This window comes from Taudactylus pleione, unplaced genomic scaffold (assembly GCF_031769625.1).
Source record: "Taudactylus pleione unplaced genomic scaffold, aTauple2 ptg000027l, whole genome shotgun sequence".
In the NCBI taxonomy this organism is placed as follows: Eukaryota; Metazoa; Chordata; class Amphibia; order Anura; family Myobatrachidae; genus Taudactylus; species Taudactylus pleione.
In genome coordinates this window covers 2,290,267-2,313,212 of record NW_028284429.1, presented here as the reverse complement: position 1 = coordinate 2,313,212, position 22,946 = coordinate 2,290,267, and the positions used below count along the sequence as shown (strand labels likewise).

At 47.3% G+C, this 22,946-nt stretch overlaps 1 pseudogene; it reads right to left on the bottom strand.

The window, feature by feature from the left end:
- Positions 1-877: 877 nt before the first annotated feature.
- Positions 878-21,650, bottom strand: LOC148539143 (receptor-type tyrosine-protein phosphatase eta-like; annotated as a pseudogene).
- Positions 21,651-22,946: the final 1,296 nt, after the last annotated feature.

Genomic DNA, 22,946 nt, shown 5'->3' with positions numbered 1-22,946 from the left:
CACACTAACAGCCCTGGTATTGGTGATATCCATGCTAAAGCACAGATGGTTTAATCAATATAATTAAGGTACTAATTAAGTTGCCTGTACTCAATTATGGCTATCCTTAAAACCTGGACTGTTAGTGTGCCTTGAGGACCATGGTTGGGAACCCCTGCCCGAGTCTGACCCTAGGGGTGTCTAACCCTAAGTCCACCCCGGGAGCCCTTAACCTAACACTCCCCCCCGCGGCTGTCCTTCGTTCGGTATGCCGGGCATCAGGCTCCTGGCATAGGGATAATGATAGGCGTCGGGATTTCATTGCCTATCATTAGTCCCCTGTCGGGAATGCACAGTCGGGAAGTTGGTGGTCGGCATTTCGACCGTCATCTTCCTGACTGCATCCCTTCAGAATGGGCTTGTCTTCCCTTACTTTGTCCACCTCAACAGAACTGAATGCTCAGGACAAGGTATTGGCTTTGATGTTTTTGTTACCCGGATGGTAGATAACCACCAGATTGAACTGATCGAAGAATAATGACCATCTGGATTTATGGTAGTTTAGGCAGTGAGTTGTTTTGAGGTACGTCAGGTTCTTGTGATCGGTATAAATTGTCACCAGAATTTTTGCTCCCTCCAATAAGTATCGCCATTCCTGAAGGGCCAAATTGATGGCAAACAGTTCTTTATCCCTGATGACATAATTCCTCTCCAGAGCAGAGAACTTATGGGAGAAGAAACCACAGGAATACCACTTCATCCTTCTGCGAAAGCACTGCCTCAACTCCAACCATGGTGGCATCCACCTCCAGGAAAAAAAGATTGGTCACAATTTGGTTGTCTCATAATGGGTGCTGAAATAAAACACTGCTTTAGAAGGATGAAAGCCTCCTCTGCCTCAGAAGGCTACACCCGGGTATCTTGACTCTTCTTGGTAAGAGCAGTAATGGGAGCTGCAATAGACGAGTAGTTCCTGATGAACTGGTGATAGAAGTTGCAGAAACCCAAGAAGCATTATATCGCTTTCAACCCAATTGGAAGAGGCCAGTTGACAATGGCAGTGAGTTTCTCTGGATCCATCCGAAGGCAAGAAGGCAAGAACCTAAAATGATGTAACCCAGAAATGTCAGCTCCTTTTGCTCAAAGGAGTATTTATCTAGCTTGCAGAAAAGCTGGTTGGCCCGGAGTTGTGACAGTACTTCATATACATGCTGCCAATGGCTCACTATGGCCCTGATTCAGAGGCACTCGCAAAAAGCGAGCGCTCGCTCTGAATCAGGGCGGCCGCATTTTTTTTAAACCAGCCTCCTGGCCGCTCGTATAGCTGTGGGTAACCAGTTAACCCTTTTTGTTTCCCAGACATTTAGAACAGCCAGAGAGAAGGTGCCCTGGTTCGCCACAGTACAGACACAGCTTGTTCTTGAACCTCCTTTCCCTCTCTGCGGCAGGAAGACGTGACTTCCCAAATTGCATGGTCTATTCTGGAGACTCAACTGGAGCTGTGAAACGTGGGGTGAGCTTGAAGCTGAAGTTCCGAGACTCTTCCCTCTGTCATGCCCTCTCTCTGTGTCGAAGATCTACCCGGATACACAAAGATGTCAAGTCATCCAGAGATGTTGGCAATTGGACGCCAGTACATCCTTGATTTGCTCTGGTAAACCTTGCCTAAATACAGCAACCAAGGTTCCATCTTCCATCTTAACTCTGCGGAAATGGTTCGGAACTGCACAGCATATTGTCCTGCAGATTGGTTGCCATGCTTCAACTGCAGAATAGCTGACCCTGCGCCCACAACTCTGATCTGATGTACTCAGACTTGTTGGAGGCTTGTCCTCCATCATATACAGGGAGGAGCCTGCTGTGTTCTGGCACAGGAATGGAGTTGAATGTGTCTATCTGCTAGCTGACACACAGCCTACGCAAGGCACTAGATAATTATCATTTATCGCAGCTCTCAGAGAATGGAGACCTACTTGTGTATACAGATCCTCTCTCAGGTAAACTCTGATAGCCCCAGGCTCCGACTGTTACCACAGTAATGGTGTAATTAGTCCCAGATGTCAGGCTCTGAAGGGTGATATTTGTTGTGTTACTTGATACAGTCCAAGTGCTTGAAGAATTCCCATAAGTTATATTATATGACTTTATTACACCTGTCATAGTGACTGGTTCTCCCCAGGATAGTGTGATGCTGTTTACTCCAACTGTGATAAAGTTTATGTTTCCTGGTTGGGTTGGATCTGTATAAAAACATAGAAATACACATAAGTGAGGACATATACAGTCAGATGAATGAGAATCCAAATGTTATAGAGAGATTAACAGGACAAGAAGTGCGGTATCTATGTATGATCACATGATAAGAAGGTCACGTGACCCCGGTCATACTCACATGTTGCCTCTGTCACTGGGGCGGATGTCTGGCTGCAGTTACCGCTAAGTGTCTGTACAGTGACTGTATATTCTCTGCCCGGTAATAACCCTGTCATATTCCATTGTGTCTGTGTAGAATTAGGTTGTGCTGTGATATTTATGGCTCCTGTTAGACTGACTTGATAATGATCCATTTTTCCTGCTGGTGTCATCCACGAGACTCCAATAACATTAACTGACTTGTAATTGGTGAGTGTGATGGAGACAGCGAGTCCGGGAACTAAAAGAAAAGAAAATCACACGTTATCAGATACATATCTGTTATGTACCCAAACAATATATTTTATTACAGCTAATGATCTAGAAAATGATCAAATAAATCACTATATAGATCAATATCATTATATAACCATACAAGTCTCACTGATAAGTTTACATGTTTCAGTCTGCATGTACTCACCTGTGCAGGTAGTTACTGACACAGGGTCAGACTCAGTGACATTATTACCAGCTCTTGTATATACCATGAATGTATATGTTTCTCCTGCTGTTAGATTAATTATTGTAGCTGATTCATTTGTCACTATTGTATTATTTATCATTGAAGCTGATGATGTGACATTTGTCTGGACTCTGTAGGTGTAAGATGCCTGATACTCATTGGGTTTACTCCACATCAGGGGCACATAATATGATGTCACATTACTGGTACTTAGTGACTTCACCGACATTGGCTCTAAAATGGCGGAAACAGACAAATATGACAGGAGGGTATTTACTATAGTTTATAATACATATAACAGCACATCATACAGTTTTAACAAAATGTTTTGAAATAATAAACTTGTTATCAAGCTTAATAAATTCAAAACTCTCAAATATTCACTATTGCCTAGTCATATGTAGTGGGTGCAACCCAGTTCTGTAAACTCAAATAAATAAATAAAAAATGTTTCAATGGGATCACAGTACAGGAAAATCTGCAACTATTGAAATATATTTATTACACATTAATTGATTTGACATACTACAAATTCATTGTGATGAAGAGTATTTCTGCTGAGAAAGTCTTCTCCTCAGTTGTCTGGTCCCAGAATCAAGGCTGCAGAGATTGCTGGAACATGGTGCTCTGGCCAGTAGATGGTTCTTTTGACCTTGTTCATCACCTGGAAACTTTTTATTGCTTCCTGGTGATTGATATCTGCCATTGCTGTGGCATTGTTGGACTGAATTTGATTAGTCTTCCTCTTAAAAGATGTTGAATTTTTACAAGACCACTCTGAGATCCAGTACATTGATTGTTAACACTAATGCCTTCTTTGTCCAAAGCTCTTGAAGGTGGTGCTGATGGATTACTGGGCCTGTTTCAGCACGGATCGCAGTTGCTAATATGCACGGAATCGGGCCGATTGTTACATTCTGTACATGCGTATGCATTGCAGTGCGCATGCGCAGCCGCTGCGATCGGGACTGCAATCGCCGCGGCTATGCAGACCCATCGCAGAGTGATTGACAGGGAGTGCCGTGTGCGTATGGGTCCGATGATACTCAATTGTACCGATGGTTTCACTATTCTGCGAAGTATTACGGATGTACGTATGGTAAAGTGGGTGTCCTTATGTGGTGCTGAGATTGCATTGCGAACGCAGTGGTTTGGTTTGCTATCGCAGTTGAACTGCATGTGTACGCAGTATTGCAATCCATAGTGAATCAGGCCCACTGACCATCAGCCCTATAGACTCTGTTGTTTCAATTGTCCAATTCCAAATTGAGATCGCATGACCCGTGCTTTGATTGTCCATCCTTTTTCTCCATAGAAGAGACAGTCGTGTCCTTGGGAACAACCTGAAGAACTGACTGGACAGGGCCTATTTCATTAAAATGTTCACCTAGTATTGGAATTGTGCAAATTGAAATACCTTAGATATAGCCTCCATTTCCAAAGGGACCTTTATGGCATGACAGGCCGAAACCCTTTTGAGAACCATTAAAAACCTGAAAAGATTCGGTAAGGCCGAAGTTTTGCCAATCAGCAAAAACACACTCTATTATTTAGGATGGCTTGAAGAGAAACAGCCAGAAAATCATCCTTTGTGTGGGAACTAGACTGAACTTTTGATAATTGAGTGAGAATCCAAAACTCGAATAGTTATTTGGGTGCGAACACAAAGACAAAGAAAGGAGCAGCCGCCCTCTGACCACCCACAGCTTTAGCGAGCGGCCAGGTTGATGGTCGCGATGGTCAAGACCATCGCGACCATCGGGGCTTGCGGTAGACGGGACCCTGCCGCAAGGGTCTCCTCTAACAGAGCAGGAAGCACCCTATTGACATCACTGGTGATGTCAGTAGGGTCGCTTACAAACGGCAGGCATTCCTTCAGGAACGCCTCCGTTTGCCTGAGCACCCCCCCACCACGCCTACAAAACGGGGCGAGCTGACGATCAACATCGACAGCCCCGGAGTGAGAGAATTTCTCTCTTGCTCTGGGGCTTGCGCACGCGCCATGCCCCACCATCGACCCGCTTGCTAGCGCATAGGCGCTTGCAAGCGGGTCTGAATGAGGTCCTCAGTCTTGATCAACAGGTCATCCATGATTTTTGCAAAAACCTTTGGTGCCCATTGCTAGACCGAATAGAAGGGTGATAAACTGTAATGGGGCATACACACTAGATGATAAAAGTGAACTATATAACCGATATCGTTCTACGATATATCGTTCAGTGTGTATGCACCAAACGACAAACGATGCACGCTCCCGCGGGTTGTTAACGATGTTTGTTGTCGTGCAAACATGCAGGCCAATCTGATGATATCGGCAGAAAGTGCCTGTTCAGGGATGTGACAGGATGACGTTACTGAACGATATCGTTCAGTGTGTACACCCAATATCTTTCACCAATATCTCTCAGCACATCGTCTACTGTGTATGAGCCAAGTGCTGAGATTGGGTGGTAAAGCTGAGAGGGCATTAATGTTTTTCCCACATTGGAAAATGTAAATAAGCATCTTTTATATCAATGTATAGTAGGCTCTAGCTTGGTTCCCTACCCTGAATGAGAGATCTCAGTGATTCCATTTTTAAAACTGTTGACCCATTTTAGATCTTCTAAGTTTCAAATCTTCCTTCTGAACTAGAAAAAGGTTGGAATTAAACTCAAATCTTTTCTGATATTGTGGTACAGTCATAACTACCTGTGAAGAATTTAAAAACTGAATTATTTGTTTCAGTACCTGTTACTTTAGCTGCTCTCACCTAGGTGTCCATGGGGGGAAAACACAGGTTCATCCATGGGAAAAAGTCAGAAATGGCTTCCAAAAGTACCACCTTATGCAGATACTGCACCTTAATAATTACATGAAGAAACTGAGGGCCAATTTTTCTCAGGTAAGGCTGGAGAGTGACCAACCAGCCGAGCAAGCCATGGCAAATTTTTTATCCAAGAGGTTCCACCAGGTCAGCCCTGATAACCATAGCCATGGGAAAGGCGCTGATCTGGCCTATTTGTTACAAGATTGGCAAATGGCTTCCTCCCCAGTCTACCCTATAGGCAATTTAGGACAGGTGAAAAGTGTTACTGATGTCACCCTACTAGAAGAGGCTCTGGTACTGCTCTTTTTATTTCGCATGTTGAGAGAAAGATTATGACAGAAGTAAAAAAGAGCAGAATCCAAAAACAGAACCTCTTACATGTTCTTCTGTCACTGTATCTCTCTCCACCGGCCTCTGCTTTCCCTTCCCTCCATTCTCACTCTGTTCTCTCACCACCTGCTTCAGCTACCTTATATCTACAGTCCTGAATGCCTTCTCCCTCAGGAGGAGCCCAGAACTCCAATCTGATGTGCTCAGACTTGTTGGAGGCTTGTCCTCCATCATATACAGGGAGGAGCCTGCTGTGTTCTGGCACAGTAATGGAGTTGAATGTGTCTATCTGCTAGCTGACACACAGCCTATGCAAGGCACTAGACAATTATCATCTATCGCAGCTCTCAGAGGATGGAAACCTACCTGTGTAGACAGATCCTCTCTCGGGTAAACTCTGATAGCCTCGGGCTCCGACTGTTACCACAGTAATGGTGTAATTAGTCCCAGATGTCAGGCTCTGAAGGGTGATATTTGTTGTGTTACTTGATACAGTCCAAGTGCTTGAAGATTTCCCATAAGTTATATTATATGACTTTATTACACCTGTCATAGTGACTGGCTCTCCCCAGGATAGTGTGACGCTGTTTACTCCAACTGTGATAAAGTTTATGTTACCTGGTTGGGTTGGATCTGTGTAAAAACATAGAAATACACATAATTGAGGACATATACAGTCAGATGAATGAGAATCCAAATGTTATAGAGAGATTAACAGGACAATAAGTGAGGACATATACAGTCTATGTTCAAAATAATGCAAAACAGAAACAGTAAGCAGGAGATGAATGACAATACATGTGTGATAGAGACATTAACTGGACAATAAGTGCAGTATCTATGTACGATCACATGATAAGAAGGTCACGTGACCCCGGTCATACTCACATGTTGCCTCTGTCACTGGGGCGGATGTCTGGCTGCAGTTACCGCTAAGTGTCTGTACAGTGACTGTATATTCTCTGCCCGGTAATAACCCTGTCATATCCCATTGTGTCTGTGTAGAATTAGTTTGTGCTGTGATATTTATGGCTCCTGTTAGACTGATTTGATAACGATCCACTTTTCCTGCTGGTGTCATCCATGAGACTCCAAGAACATTAACAGACTTGTAATTGTTGAGTGTGATGGGGACAGCGAGTCCGGGAACTGAAGAAAAGTTAAACATCTTTAGATACATGCAATTTACATGCTCTCATTATCTCCCACCTTCCACTGCCATCGCCTCTGTCCAGCCTTTCCCTCACCTCGCTTAGTCCAAACCTAAATGCTGCGATGAGACTGATCCCCCACCCACATGACTTCCCCCATGTGACACCCCTCTTATTGAACTCCCTTCCTCACCTAACTAGACTCTCCCCAATCTGTCATCTTTCGGATGTTCTGTAACCTATCCTACCCCCCACCTGACACTATACCCCCTGGGCAGCACCAGCTACAGACCCATCCCTCTTCCTCAGTGATTCCCAAACATTTTGGGTGATGCCCCCTGGGTTCTATACATTTATTCTGATGCCGCCGACACTTTGAAGTTAATCAAAACAAATTATTACAAATGTAAATTCAAAATGTAATGCAATTAATTACACAACAGTACTGGCTAATAATATTAATAAAGGAATGACATGTTTTTAACTTCTAACACAAAAATCGAGTTTATGATGATATCAATAGCACTTTTATGTTCTTCTCAAAGTGACGTCTCAGATTTCCTGTGCTTTCCCGAGCCGTAAGATTCTCCGTCCCACTCTCTAGCATTGATCCTTCAACAACACAGCTCTCCCCTCACAGGTTACCCACCTCTCTCTCTTCTCTGACTGCCGTCTTACCTGCATTTCCCTCTCAGGTTTAAAGTCTCTCCTTATGCGCCACACAGTCTTCCAATCTCTTCTCATGCTGCCCGGACTTGTCATCCTCCCTTCCCGTGAGCGCTGTGGGCTCAGGTATTTGGCTGTATTCAGCATTGCCTGGCTCCCTGCATTAAGGGCTTAGTATGCTTATCCTTTTAGTGTCCCCCAGCTGGCCCCTTGCTTCTTAGGGCCACCAGGGGCAATCCAGCAACTCCTCCCCCTAGGTGCGGTACTGGGAATCACTCTAGCTCATATTGCCCGGCAGGCCATCTCCGGCCTCTACCTCATGTCTGCACCTTCTTCAGACACCTCATATGTTTTTGTTCGTTATCTATGAATAATTTGCTTAAGCTGCCTGTCCAATGCTGTCGAGTTTTGTGGCGTCTTATAAATGAACAATGATCATGATAACGGGCTCTATTTACTACAATCTGCATTTAAGATGTGGTTGTAGTGCGATATTACCGACTAAATTTGCATTGCGAATTTAGGAAATATCACAGGGATTTATCAAAACTCCTTTGCAAGGACAGAGCTTGCGATAAAGCTCTGTCCCTGTGAATCCCCTCCGGGCACTTCTCCCTGTATTTTTCGGAAAAAATACAGGGGGACTGTGTCAGCACATGCGGTAGGCGCAACTCCCTCCCCCTGCTACCCCCCGATCCCTGCGAACCGGCTGCACCCCCGCTCGGATTACACTTACCTCCGGTGATCGGTGCTCCGGTGATGTCCTCTGGGGCTCCGGTCAGCTGGTCTCCCATCCTGCACTGTGACTCCAGTGAGCTGTTCTATGCAGCTGCTGACCAAGGTCACAGTGCAGGAGCTGGTAGACCAGCTGATGGGAGCCTCGGAGGACATCACTGGAGCACCGATCACCCTTGATGCAGGTAATTTCTTTTTTTTTTTTTACTATTTTATTTATTTATTTTGCAGTGATCAGCTTGTGGTCTATTTAGACCATATATCTGATTACTGGGACTCAGTTCTGCTCAGCCTGTTAGAGCAGAGCAGGAGTCAGGAAACTGGGGGAAACCCTGGATAACACCATCTTCAGGTGGCGTTATTATCACAGGGCTTCCCCCGGTATTTTTTCACAGTTTGTTTTTGTAACTCTAGCCAGATCACATTTCCCATTACAATTATGGGTAAGGCGATCTGCTTACTAAAAATATGTGATAATTAGGGCTTGGAGTAAAAACACCCTTTTTCCCTTTATTTTAGTAAAAATAATGTTAATAAATAGATGACTCACATGTGTCACAGCCAATGAGTGCCCGCTACATGTTAAGTGGCCTCTCATTGGCTGGCGGCCCGTAGGAATTTCAGATGACTGCTGTATTTGTTATTTTGCGAGGTATAGGTATGTGTGGTAACATATATACGTATACTTGTCTGGCATGGAACGGTATTCGTTGTTTTTTTTTGCCAAGTATCATGGATGCAAAGGCGACCGAAGCACAGTTAGAGGTGAGTATATGATCTTTTTTCCAGGTACTTAAATTGGATTTCTACATGGACAAGTGGACAGATCACCTGGCAGCAGTGGGATAAGTAGGTGTGTGTAATAAAGTTATACTTGACACGGTGTGTGAGTTTTGTGGTAATTTAACAATTTATTTTAAACTGGTGGTACGGGTGCTGGCCGCGTGCTGTCACTTGTAGTACCACAAGTGCCAAAGGGCTGGCATGCTGGCACCTGTAGTTCCACTGTAAAATACAATAGTTGACAGCCCAGAGGTGCGGGGAAGAGCCCCGGACTTCAGACCGGGAGAGGCGGGACCCCTTTATTGGAGGGGTCCCCGCCTCCTCTGAGATCCCTGTTTTGGGCAGATCGGCTTAGGGTGATAATGCTTTGGCCAAGGAGACCCGGTGATAGGTGATTGACTGTGGCATTACACCCCGGCCGGATTTGAGTCCAGTGCTGGTTTTAAAAGTGGGGGACCCCTACACAATTCCCCCCCCCTATTTTTAAAACCAGGACAGGCTCAGCAGCCCAGTGCTGGCTCCTACAATATGGGGTAACCCTACTCATTTTTTACCCCGTATTTTTAGGAAGCAGGACTGGCTGAGCAGCCCGGGGCTGGTTATGCTTTTTGAGGGGGACCCTACATTATTTTTTTTACATTTCACTCTTTTTTGACTATTTACAGGCAAAAACACACATGGATCACGCTGATCTGTGTATGTTGCTGCTGAACTCGCAGCTCACAGGCAGGTGAATTGATTTCATGAATTTGGACATGAGTTTTGTCCATTCTCGTGAAAGTTTTGCAACTCTGAAATTGCTAAATTCCCTAAACCTATCTTCATTGGTGAAAAGTTACTCGAGTTTGGCCGATGATGAATTGAAGAGAGTTTGCTAACTCTCCAGACGTTTCTTGTAGCAAAGGAGATTCTCTCCCGAGTTTGACAATAAATTTGCGAGTGGGAAAAAATGACCAAACTCTCCAGAGATTGATAACTCGACCAAACTCGAATCTTAGTAAATTTACCCAAAGGTATCTATAAATGGAATCGGTATGATTTACCACCGGACCCATGCTCAGCGGTTGGAATCCCGACAGCGGCATCCCGGCAGAGGAGGAAATCCCAATCATCAAAGATAAGTATATACTAACCTATTTCTACCCCCTAACCCTCCCTTAGGGGTGCCTAACCCTAACCTTCCCCCCAGTGCCTAACCCTAATCCCCCCACTAAGTGCCTAAACCTAACCCCCCTCTTCCCCGCCGCCTAAACCTAAGTCCCCCGAGGGGGTGCCTAACGCTAACCCCCCCTTCCCCTAGCCTAAACCTAACCTCCCAGGGGGGTGCCTAACCCTAAGTCACTCCCGGGAACCCTAAACCTAACCCTCCCTACACCCCCCCCCCTCTGCGGCTATCCGCGCTCGGTGGCTGGTGTCCCTTTGATTGGGATGCCGGGCATCGGGCTACCGGCGTAGGTCTAACCCTTGCCTGGATATGACAGTCGGGAAGCCAGCTGCCGGGATTAGGTCCGCCGGCTTCCCGACCGCATACCTTATAAATATACAGGTATAACTCATATGTTCCAGTCCGTCTGTACTCACATGTGCAGGTAGTTACTGACACAGGGTCAGACTCAGTGACATTATCACCAGCTCTTGTATATACCATGAATGTATATGTTTCTCCTGCTGTTAGACTCATTATTGTAGCTGATTCATTTGTCACTGTTGTATTATTTATCATTGTAGCTGGTGATGTGACATTTGTCTGGATTCTGTAGGTGTAAGATGCCTGATACTCATTGGGTTTACTCCACATCAGGGACACAGAATATGAAGTCACATTACCGGTACTTAGTGACTTCACCGACAATGGCTCTAAAACGATGGAAACACAGACATATATGGTGAAAGGATATTTATTGTAATTTATTATTACAGTGCAGTATAATACACTCATCATTAACTAACAACAATTGATAAGTGATCTTTGTACTTACGTTCAGTCCTTTTTCTGGTTACATGGGGAACACTGGGTAGAGCAAGTGGTATGAGGAGACTGGGCAATTATACTGGACCCTGATAGGCTGCCTTGCAAACTCATTTTTTCATTAAGTAAAGCTCCAAAGGACAAAAAGAAGGCAGAGAAGAAAAATCACTGTCATGAAAGAATCAAAGAAACAAGGAGGGTAAAAGGGTCTATATTTCTGTTATCCTTGGGGACGGGCAAACTGGGAATGTCCCAAAGATATTCGTAAGGGTGGGAGTGCTCCTGGGCAGCCTTACCTTATGCCCAAAGCTGTTGAACACAAAGGTGTCATGTCTATAGAATTTTGTTAACATGTGTATGGAAGACCAGGTGGTCGCCCTGCACAGCTGTTTAGCAGACACCCCATGTCTTGCTGCTCCCACCAACCTATCCGAATGAGCCCTTACATTCTTCGGAAATGGCTTGCTGGCCCCAATGTAAATCTGGTGGATTACACAGATAATGCACATAGCTATTTTCTGCTTATAAGTTTTTGTGGGAATCATAGATAACGAGCTTGTCTAACCAAGGTACCTCCATAGTCTTTTGGACATAAATCGTAGGAGCCCGAGCAACATCCAAGGAGTGAAGCAAGTTATCTTCATTCAAAGGTCAATCTCAGTGCATACTGTACCCCAAACCAATACCTACTAGTTTAAGTAGGACCTAGAGACTACCTTGGAGTTGCAAATTGGTCTTAGTCCTCAAAATATTTCTGTCCTTGTGGAAAACAGATAAAAGCTCCAGTTCTATAATCCTCCAAACTGTGGCAATAGCCAGGAAGAATGCAGCTTTCCACATTAAGGACTTCTGGGCCACCAAATTCACATTACTGGATGTATGTTTCAGAGCCCTGAGCACCAGATAGTGGGACCATCAGAGGGATGTATGGGGGCTGAACATGCTGTACACCATAAGGAAGCCAACAATGCTGAGACCTGGACCATCAAGAATCTAAGCCCAAAGTATGATGTCATGACGTGGAGAACTCCTTCAGCTCACAACTAGAAATACAGGACTTCCGTACTCATTGATATTTTCTGTATGAGACTCTGAACCACGCTGTCTGAATGAAACCCTTAAAATACTGATCTTGCCAGTCAGCCAATCAGCATACAGAGGTTGAGGAACCTGAGTTTCAAAAGAAAATTTTAAAGATGTGAGTTTTGAGGGATTAATTGAAGGTTGGCAGGGAGCTTGATCGGTGGGGTATAGATTTCCACAGGAGAGGAGAAGCACAAGAGAAGTGGATGCAGGTGTGTGAGGTGGTTACCAGGACAGAAGAAAGGCGTAGTTCTCAGGAAGATCAGAGGAGCGAAAGTAGATGTATTTCGAGACAAGGTAAGATATGTAAGGGGGTGAGGAGATGATGGTTTTAATGGAGAGGGCCTTAAAGGTAAGGAGGCAGGGCCTGAACTGGATCTTGGAGGAGTGGGGAAGACAGTGGTTGTAGTGGTGTCGTGGACATGGAGTGGCAAGATAGAATGGTCAATCTCACCACAGTATTTTGGATGTATTCTATGGAGGAGAGCTGATCATGAGGAAAGCCAAACAGCAGGAGATTGCAATAATCTAGCTGGGAGATGACTAGGTAGTGGCAGGGCTGTAACTAGCTATGGGCAACTGGTGCCGCACACACACAGCACAGAGGCTCTGTGAGCGGCATCGTCACCACCCCACAGCCCTTGCTTCTGGCTTGCAGGGTGCCTGGAACAGCACCCTGCAACCAGAATCAATGCAGCAGTGCAGCCTGTGAATTACACAGATGCATGCACGGATCAGTGAGATCCGTGCATGCTTCTGTCCGTAAAAAGGTTGTAAAGTGTTGGAATGTAAAAAAAATTATGAGGGGTCCCCCCTTAAAGCACAATCAGCACCAGTCTTTTCTGAGTCGGTCCTGGTTGTGAAAATACGAGGGACAAAAGAGCAGAGGGGTCCTCCATATTTTCCACAACCAGCACTGGGCTCAGTGAGCCAGTCCTGATTTTAAAAATACAGGGGACAAAAGATATAGGGGTCCTCTGTATTTTCCAAAATCAGCAATGGACTATTTCTAGCGGAGGTGTAATGCAAAGCATTATACCTGACCACTAGTCAGTGCTGACCGGCGGTCCCTGGGGAGGTGGGGACCCCCCAATAAAGGTGTCACCCCACTCCAGGACACCCCAGATCTGAGCTGATAGCCTGGGGCTATCCCTGGCATCCCTAGTCAGTGGGTGCTGAGTAGATTGTGTATGGTCCCAGCAAGCCTCCCCTGCATGCTGGTACTTGGAGAACCTAGTGGTTCTCACCACTGAAGGCAATGGTGGAATCACTCATTGGCTGAGAGAGGCGGAGGCAAGCCTTTTTCAGTCAATGAATGCTCAGCCCATGCATTTTTAAGTGAAATGCCGCAGTTAGCTCAGTGAGCTGACATTCGTCCTTAGAGGAAAGTACTTATGTCCGTGGGTTCGGGACTTTGCATTTTTTTTTGTCCAAAAATAGGACCGGCTCACTGAGCCCAGTGCTGGTTGTGCAAAATACGGGGGACCCCTATGCCTTGTGTCCTCCATATTATCACAACCAGGACCAGCTCAAAAAAGCCTGGTGCTGGTTTGTGCTTTTAGGGGGGACCTCACGTAAATTTTTAAATAGTTTTTTTTAACTCTTCAATTTTTTTACACACAGAAGCATGCACGGATCTTACTGATCTGTGCATGCATCTGTGCACATGCTAAAAATTCCAGTATGAAGCAGGTCTATTATTTTGAACTTTGATTTGGTGTTCAATTTGGACATGGTCATGCAAAATCGAACAAGAAATCACTATTCAAAATTGAACCAAATCAAATTCAATTTAGAAAAGGATTCCAAAATCAAATTTTAGTAAATGTGGGATTTTGACAGGGATTTCTACATTCGATTTGATTCCATTTTTAGGTGAGCTAAATGGAACATTAAATGCAAAATCGAACTTTAATAAATATACCCCAAGGCCGGCTTCTGTGATCTGCTGCTGCTTCTGAAGATGGAGCATCGTAACAACTGGGTTGGATACGTGATTCCGGCACCAGGATTCTGACCTCTGGCATCCCTACTACATCCCATATCAACTGTGTGAATATCGCACATCTGCATAACCCTCAGGTTACTCAGGATGTCCAGGTAAATAACACAGCGGGGGTCTGTGAAGCTGCGCTTACTTAGGCACGCCCCCTGTTTTCTATAACTTTCTGTCACCACCCCCAAATCCACAAATGCCAGCAGCATGTCAATCATGCTACGGCATCTGGGGCATTTTTTATCTATAATGGGTGCAGGGTGGTGTGCAGCGCACATTGGTCCCTGGGTGCAGGGGGGCCCATACCACAACCCTTGCACCCACCGATATAATTATTCTTACCTCTCTGGGGTCCTGTGTCAGCCGGCGCTGCAGCTCTGTTTCAGAGTCTCGCTGCGCAGCCGATCTCCAGTCCTCATGAGAGCAGTTCTGTTTCAGAGTCTCGCTGCGCAGCCGGTCTCCAGTCCTCATGAGAGCAGCTCTGTTTCAGAATCTCGCTGCGCAGCCAGTCTCCAGTCCTCATGAAAGCAGTTCTGTTTCAGAGTCTCGCTGCGCAGCCGGTCTCCAGTCCTCATGAAAGCAGTTCTGTTTCAGAATCTCGCTGCGCAGCCGGTCTCCAGTCCTCATGAAAGCAGTTCTGTTTCAGAATCTCGCTGCGCAGCCGGTCTCCAGTCCTCATGAAAGCAGTTCTGTTTCAGAATCTCGCTGCGCAGACGGTCTCCAGTCCTCATGAAAGCAGTTCTGTTTCAGAGTCTCGCTGCGCAGCCGGTCTCTAGTCCTCATGAGAGCAGCTCTGTTTCAGTGTCTCGCTGCGCAGCCGGTCTCCAGTCCTCATGAAAGCAGTTCTGTTTCAGTGTCTCGCTGCGCAGCCGGTCTCCAGTCCTCATGAGAGCAGCTCTGTTTCAGTGTCTCGCTGCGCAGCCGGTCTCCAGTCCTCATGAGAGCAGCTCTGTTTCAGTGTCTCGCTGCGCAGCCGGTCTCCAGTCCTCATGAGAGCAGCTCTGTTTCAGTGTCTCGCTGCGCAGCCGGTCTCCAGTCCTCATGAGAGCAGCTCTGTTTCAGTGTCTCGCTGCGCAGTCGGTCTCCAGTCCTCATGAGAGCAGCTCTGTTTCAGTGTCTCGCTGCGCAGCCGGTCTCCAGTCCTCATGAGAGCAGCTCTGTTTCAGTGTCTCGCTGCGCAGCCGGTCTCCAGTCCTCATGAAAGCAGCTCTGTTTCAGTGTCTCGCTGTGCAGCCAGTCTCCAGTCCTCATGAGAGCAGCTCTGTTTCAGTGTCTCGCTGCGCAGCCGGTCTCCAGTCCTCATGAGAGCAGCTCTGTTTCAGTGTCTCGCTGCGCAGCCGGTCTCCAGTCCTCATGAGAGCAGCTCTGTTTCAGTGTCTAGCTGCGCAGCCGGTCTCCAGTCCTCATGAGAGCAGCTCTGTTTCAGTGTCTCGCTGTGCAGCCGGTCTCCAGTCCTCATGAGAGCAGTTCTGTTTCAAATTGCTGCAAATCATGCTACGGCATCTGGGGCATTTTTTATCTATAATGGGTGCAGGGTGGTGGGCTGCGCACATTGGTCCCTGGGTGCAGAGGGGCCCATACCACAACCCTTGCACCGATATAATTATTCTTACCTATCTGGGGTCCGGTGTCAGCCGGCGCTGCAGCTCTGTTTCAGAGTCTCGCTGCGCAGCCGGTCTCCAGTCCTCATGACAGCAGCTCTGTTTCAGAGTCTCGCTGTGCAGCCAGTCTCCAGTCCTCATGAGAGCAGCTCTGTTTCAGTGTCTCGCTGCGCAGCCGGTCTCCAGTCCTCATGAGAGCAGCTCTGTTTCAGTGTCTCGCTGCGCAGCCGGTCTCCAGTCCTCATGAGAGCAGCTCTGTTTCAGTGTCTCGCTGCGCAGCCGGTCTCCAGTCCTCATGAGAGCAGCTCTGTTTCAGTGTCTCGCTGCGCAGCCGGTCTCCAGTCCTCATGAAAGCAGCTCTGTTTCAGTGTCTCGCTGCGCAGCCGGTCTCCAGGCCTCATGAGAGCAGCTCTGTTTCAGTGTCTCGCTGCGCAGCCGGTCTCCAGTCCTCATGAGAGCAGCTCTGTTTCAGTGTCTCGCTGCGCAGCCGGTCTCCAGTCCTCATGAGAGCAGCTCTGTTTCAGTGTCTCGCTGCGCAGCCGGTCTCCAGTCCTCATGAGAGCAGCTCTGTTTCAGTGTCTCGCTGCGCAGCCGGTCTCCAGTCCTCATGAGAGCAGCTCTGTTTCAGTGTCTCGCTGCGCAGCCGGTCTCCAGTCCTCATGAGAGCAGCTCTGTTTCAGTGTCTCGCTGCGCAGCCGGTCTCCAGTCCTCATGAGAGCAGCTCTGTTTCAGTGTCTCGCTGCGCAGCCGGTCTCCAGTCCTCATGAGAGCAGCTCTGTTTCAGTGTCTCGCTGTGCAGCCGGTCTCCAGTCCTCATGAGAGCAGCTCTGTTTCAGTGTCTCGCTGTGCAGCCAGTCTCCAGTCCTCATGAGAGCAGCTCTGTTTCAGTGTCTCGCTGTGCAGCCGGTCTCCAGTCCTCATAAGAGCAGCTCTGTTTCAAATTGCTGCAAATCATGCTACGGCATCTGGGGCATTTTTTATCTATAATGGGTGCAGGGTGGTGTGCTGCGCACATTGGTCCCTGGGTGCAGAGGGGCCCATACCACAACCCTTGCATCGATATAATTATTCTTACCTATCTGGGGTCCGGTGTCAGCCGGCGCTGCAGCTCTGTTTCAGAGTCTCGCTGCGCAGCCGGTCTCCAGTCCTCATGACAGCAGCTCTGTTTCAGAGTCTCGCTGCGCAGCCGGTCTCCAGGCCTCATGAGAGCAGCTCTGTTTCAGAGTCTCGCTGCGCAGCCGGTCTCCAGTCCTCATGAGAGCAGCTCTGTTTCAGTGTCTCGCTGCGCAGCCGGTCTCCAGTCCTCATGAGAGCAGCTCTGTTTCAGTGTCTCGCTGCGCAGCCGGTCTCCAGTCCTCATGAGAGCAGCTCTGTTTCAGTGTCTCGCTGCGCAGCCGGTCTCCAGTCCTCATGAGAGCAGCTCTGTTTCAGTGTCTCGCTGCGCAGCCGGTCTCCAGTCCTCATGAGAGCAGCTCTGTTTCAGTGTCTCGCTGCGCAGCCGGTCTCCAGTCCTCATGAGAGCAGCTCTGTTTCAGTGTCTCGCTGTGCAGCCGGTCTCCAGTCCTCATGAGAGCAGCTCTGTTTCAGTGTCTCGCTGTGCAGCCAGTCTCCAGTCCTCATGAGAGCAGCTCTGTTTCAGTGTCTCGCTGTGCAGCCGGTCTCCAGTCCTCATAAGAGCAGCTCTGTTTCAAATTGCTGCAAATCATGCTACGGCATCTGGGGCATTTTTTATCTATAATGGGTGCAGGGTGGTGTGCTGCGCACATTGGTCCCTGGGTGCAGAGGGGCCCATACCACAACCCTTGCATCAATATAATTATTCTTACCTATCTGGGGTCCGGTGTCAGCCGGCGCTGCAGCTCTGTTTCAGAGTCTCGCTGCGCAGCCGGTCTCCAGTCCTCATGACAGCAGCTCTGTTTCAGAGTCTCGCTGCGCAGCCGGTCTCCAGGCCTCATGAGAGCAGCTCTGTTTCAGAGTCTCGCTGCGCAGCCGGTCTCCAGGCCTCATGAGAGCAGCTCTGTTTCAGAGTCTCGCTGCGCAGCCGGTCTCCAGTCCTCATGACAGCAGCTCTGTTTCAGAGTCTCGCTGCGCAGCCGGTCTCCAGGCCTCATGAGAGCAGCTCTGTTTCAGAGTCTCGCTGCGCAGCCGGTCTCCAGGCCTCATGAGAGCAGCTCTGTTTCAGAGTCTCGCTGCGCAGCCGGTCTCCAGGCCTCATGAGAGCAGCTCTGTTTCAGAGTCTCGCTGCGCAGCCGGTCTCCAGTCCTCATGAGAGCAGCTCTGTTTCAGAGTCTCGCTGCGCAGCCGGTCTCCAGCCCTCATGAGAGCAGCTCTGTTTCAAATTCCTGCACAGCTACCATAGCAGTGAGGCCGCTGGGGACATACTGTAATGTTTAGGTATGGGATTAGGGCACCTTTGCGCTCCAGTGAGATTTTCTGATTCCTGGATTATCAGGAGGAAGGTATCGGAACGCCATCCTGATTACGTCACTGTAATAGAGAATTTCTGGAACGGCATTTATGTGCATCCCCAGCAGGTAACACTGGTCTGCATATGACCGTTGCGCTACCCTACAAAATTCTTTCGTAGGAAGAGGTCTTGCTAAGGTGGGCTAGTTCTTATTAAACCCAACACAAGAACACTGTTAGAAGCTGATGTACCACTGGTCTTGTGATGGATAACAGAATCATTATTGATTCAATTATATTAAAAAAAAATACCGTTTTTATAATGAATTTTGTTTTTTAATTTTTTTTATAAACTTTTACAGAAAATACTAGATTCATGAAATATAGAGTATTCTCTTTTAATTTTAAGCTTGTCCTTTAAGAAGCACAAACATATTCTCTACTATGCCTTCTTTTCTGCATATACTGTATGTTATTCATCATTACTAACACAGGCCCTGATTCAGATCCGGACGCTCTGACAGAGCGCTCGCTCTGAATCAGGGCCATCCTTCTCTTTTTTTAGAGCGGCCTCCTGGTCGCTCGCATAGCTGTGGGTGACCACCCACAGCTACAGCGAGTGGCCAGGAAGATGGTTGCGATGGTCAAGACCATCGCGACCATCGGGCTTGCGACGAGACCCTTGTGGTAGGGTCTCGTTGCCGCAAGCCCAAGAGTGCTTTCGGCACTAACAGAGCCGAAAGCACTCCCACTGACATCACTTGTGATGTCACTGGGGCCGGCCCTAGACGGTAGGCGTTCCCATGGGAACACCTCCTAGTCTGGGCAGCCACGCCCCCGGCCCGCCCACCAAAGGGGGCGTGATGTCACTCAACATCGACAGCACGCCCCCTTTGTAGCGAGACCCGAAGCGACGGCTTGCCCGTCGCTATCCGGGTCTCGCGCATGCGCACGATGGAGCCGGCTCCGTCGTGCGCATGCGCACTGGGCCAACATCGACCCGCTTGCGAGTGCTTGCGAGCGGGTCAGAATCAGGCCCACAGTGAGCTGTTACCTCTAACACAATGAACAACAAACCCTTGAATTTTTTTGAGCTATCCCTAAACACAAACCTAACCTGTGTCTAGAGCACATTATACATACAGAGGAGCAATAACAGAACCTGCCAGTGTATGACCCCAGTGCCCCCACACTTACTGGTAGTGATGCACATTATATATACAGAGGACTAGTAACAGAACCTGCCAGTGTATGACCCCAGCGCCCCCCCCACTTACTGGTAGTGATGTACATTATACATACAGAGGAGCAATAACAGTACCTGCCAGTGTATGACCCCAGCGCCCCCACACTTACTGGTAGTGATGCATATTATACATACAGAGGAGCAATAACAGAACCTGCCAGTGTATGACCCCAGTGCCCCCACACTTACTGGTAGTGATGCACATTATACATACAGCGGAGCAATAACAGAACCTGCCAGTGTATGACCCCAGTGCCCGCACACTTACTGGTAGTGATGCACATTATACATACAGAGGAGCAGTAACAGAACCTGCCAGTGTATGCCCCCAGTGCCCCCACACTTACTGGTAGTGATGTACATTATACATACAGTGGAGTAATAACAGAACCTGCCAGTGTATGACCCCAGTGCCCCCACACTTACTGGTAGTGATGCACATTATACATACAGAGGAGCAGTAACAGAACCTGCCAGTGTATGACCCCAGTGCCCCCACACGTACTGGTAGTGATGCACATTATACATACAGAGGAGCAATAACAGAACCTGCCAGTGTATGACCCCAGCGCCCCCACACTTACTGGTAGTGATGCACATTATACATACAGAGGAGCAATAACAGAACCTGCCAGTGTATGACCCCAGCGCCCCCACACTTACTGGTAGTGATGCACATTATACATACAGAGGAGCAGTAACAGAACCTGCCAGTGTATGACCCCAGCGCCCCCACACTTACTGGTAGTGATGTACATTATACATACAGGGGAGCAGTAACAGAACCTGCCAGTGTAGGACCCCAGTGCCCCCACACGTACTGGTAGTGATGCACATTATACATACAGAGGAGCAGTAACAGAACCTGCCAGTGTATGACCCCAGTGCCCCCACACTTACTGGTAGTGATGTACATTATACATACAGAGGAGCAATAACAGAACCTGCCAGTGTATGACCACACAGCCCCCACACTTACTGGTAGTGATGCACATTATACATACAGAGGGGCAATAACAGAACCTGCCAGTGTATGACCCCAGTGCCCCCACACTTAGTGGTAGTGATGCACATTATACATACAGAGGAGCAATAACAGAACCTGCCAGTGTATGACCCCAGTGCCCCCACACTTACTGGTAGTGATGTACATTATACATACAGAGGAGCAATAACGGAACCTGCCAGTGTATGACCCCAGCGCCCCCACACTTACTGGTAGTGATGTACATTATACATACAGAGGAGCAATAACGGAACCTGCCAGTGTATGACCCCAGTGCCCCCACACTTACTGGTAGTGATGCCCATTATACATAGAGAGGAGCAATAACAGTACCTGCCAGTGTGTGACCCCAGTGCCCCCACACTTACTGGTAGTGATGTACATTATACATACAGAGGGGCAATAACAGAACCTGCCAGTGTATGACCCCAGCGCCCCCACACTTAGTGGTAGTGATGCACATTATACATACAGAGGAGCAATAACAGAACCTGCCAGTGTATGACCCCAGTGTCCACACACTTACTGGTAGCGATGCACATTATACATACAGAGGAGCAATAACAGAACCTGCCAGTGTATGACCCCAGTGCCCACACTCTTACTGGTAGTGATGCACATTATACATACAGAGGAGCAATAACGGAACCTGCCAGTGTATGACCCCAGTGCCCCCACACTTACTGGTAGCGATGCACATTATACATACAGAGGAGCAGTAACGGAACCTGCCAGTGTATGACCCCAGTGCCCCCACACTTACTGGTAGCGATGCACTTTATACATACAGAGGGGCGATAACGGAACCTGCCAGTGTATGACCCCAGTGCCCCCACACTTACTGGTAGCGATGCACATTATACATACAGAGGGGCAATAACAGAACCTGCCAGTGTATGACCCCCGCGCCCCCACACTTACTGGTAGTGAAGTTCCGGCAGCAGCTGACTGAGGCATTTCCATAGTAGAGAATATATTGTGTACCCGACACAAAGCTCATCAGTGATGTATTATTAGTGCTGTTATCAGATGCCAGCACCAGAGTCCCATCTATACTGGTTACATTCTGCACGGTAAATCCGTCTGCCAGTCCTGTGACATTTATCTGGGAGGTGAAGGTCTGGATAATGACTGTCCGGCATTCAGTGACGCCTGTAATAGAGAAATCAGACAGGAACAATGTCAATGTTTTCATACTATATACAGACTGTCATACAATATATTACACTGTTACAGGTCCTCAGCACCCTAACAGTGTCCAGGTATTAATGATATCGCCATTTCCCAGAAGCTACCAGCTTTGGGTTTGGGCGACCCACTATAAGCACTGTATACCCAGCAGCCCCTGTATATGATGTATAAACCTATATAACTACTATATAAATTAGTATGGATGTTTGAAGTCACCTTGTATAACTTGTTCATGTGACTCCCTAGTGGTTTATATGGTAAACAGTGAACTACAGTAGTGATTACATTATAATCTAATATACAGTTTACACAGTATAGTGAAACAGCTGATTAGGTACAGTAACCTAACATAATGTAAAATAGCTGTGATTGGTGTTTAATAGCAAGATTTACCCATCATTTATACGCAGGTAGCTATAAGCTATATCACTAACTGAACATACAGTGCAATAATTTATCACATTTATTTTGCCCACTAGATAAGATCACATTTTAAAATAAACACAAATGTAAAAGAAAAGTTGCAGGCAAGGATGAACGTTCTCACCATGGCAAGGAGACGTCACCTGGAATAAACAGAACAGACTGTAGTTAGAGAAAAGGCTACATAATGTAAGTCTGATTACATTCTTTAGACTGCAGATGTAATGTTCAAACCCGACAGTGTAATATATACTTATACAAAATGTTTAAGCAGCTGGGATTTATTATGTACAGGATATACCTCCCTTTATAGAGTAGCAGTGAGCGGGTTATACCTCCCTTTATAGAGTAGCAGTGAGTGGGTTATACATCCTTATGGAGAGCACCTGTGAGTGGGTTATACCACCTTACTTATATAGAGTAGCAGGGGGCGAGTTATACCTCCATATATAGCAGCAGTGAGTGGGTTATACCTCCCTATATATAGCAGCAGGGAGTGGCTTATACCTCCTTATATAGAGCAGCAGTGAGCGGGTTATACCTCATTATATAGAACAGCAGTGAGCGGGATATACCTCCTTATATAGAGCAGCAGTGAGCGGGTTATACCTCTTTATATAGAGCAGCAGTGAGAGGGTTATACCTCTTTATATAGAGCAGCAGTGAGAGGGTTATACCTCCTTATATAGAGCAGCAG